The sequence below is a fragment of the Monopterus albus genome, unplaced genomic scaffold, assembly GCF_001952655.1.
Source record: "Monopterus albus unplaced genomic scaffold, M_albus_1.0 scaffold25.1, whole genome shotgun sequence".
NCBI classification, from domain to species: domain Eukaryota; kingdom Metazoa; phylum Chordata; class Actinopteri; order Synbranchiformes; family Synbranchidae; genus Monopterus; species Monopterus albus.
Window position 1 is genome coordinate 2901623 of NW_018127905.1, and position 699 is coordinate 2902321.

The 699-nt window shown below is 39.9% G+C and overlaps 1 long non-coding RNA gene across 1 annotated transcript; it reads left to right on the plus strand.

Annotated features, from left to right (window-relative positions):
• The first annotated feature begins 40 nt into the window (after window positions 1–40).
• LOC109957175 (uncharacterized) lies at window positions 41–692 on the plus strand. The gene is made up of 3 exons (XR_002274511.1): window positions 41–133; window positions 325–391; window positions 591–692. It is a non-coding gene; the product is annotated as an uncharacterized LOC109957175 (long non-coding RNA).
• Window positions 693–699: the final 7 nt, after the last annotated feature.

A 699-nucleotide genomic window follows, 5' to 3' on the forward strand; every position in this document is an offset into this window, starting at 1 on the left:
TTAATTGTTTAAACAGGGTTATATACTGTAGCGTATAAATTGTGTACTGTCTTTTTTAAGACGCCTGAGATGCGCTTTATTTGTACGTCATCATTGTGTAACTCTCAGTTTGTGCTCTCCAAGCTGAGAGAAGGTATGTGCTTTTGCTAAGAGCGCCAGATATGGTATTTTCTGTTGGTTAAACTATTTTGTCATTGTTTTAAGTTATCACAAATTGTCTTGTTCATATGAGTACGGGTTTTATTTGAGACAAGTGCAGTTGGGGCGATTTGTGGGTGCACGTGTTCTGTCGTGTGTGCTAATTAATGCGTGGTTCTATTCCAGAGACTCATGTAGCAGATGATCACCCCATGTGCTGTGACTCATTTTATTTTTCTTTGCAATTACCCAGGTATGTTCCACACAGTATTTGTTCATAAATGTTCACACTGGTTAGACTTACATTAGCACTTGATATAATTTATGGTAATAGTTTATTTTGTGATTTGTGTAACGCAGTTTGTGCTCTCCAAGCTGAGAGAAGAGACGCATGTAGCAGATGATCACCCCATGTGCTGTGACTCATTTTATTTTCCTTTGCAATTACCCAGGGGATAAGTAAAGTCAACCGGTGTGACAACAGTGGTCAGTGCCATTATTTCAACATATAACACAACGCAGAGTACACTAACCCCGCCGACGGCCAAGGAGTGTTGCACC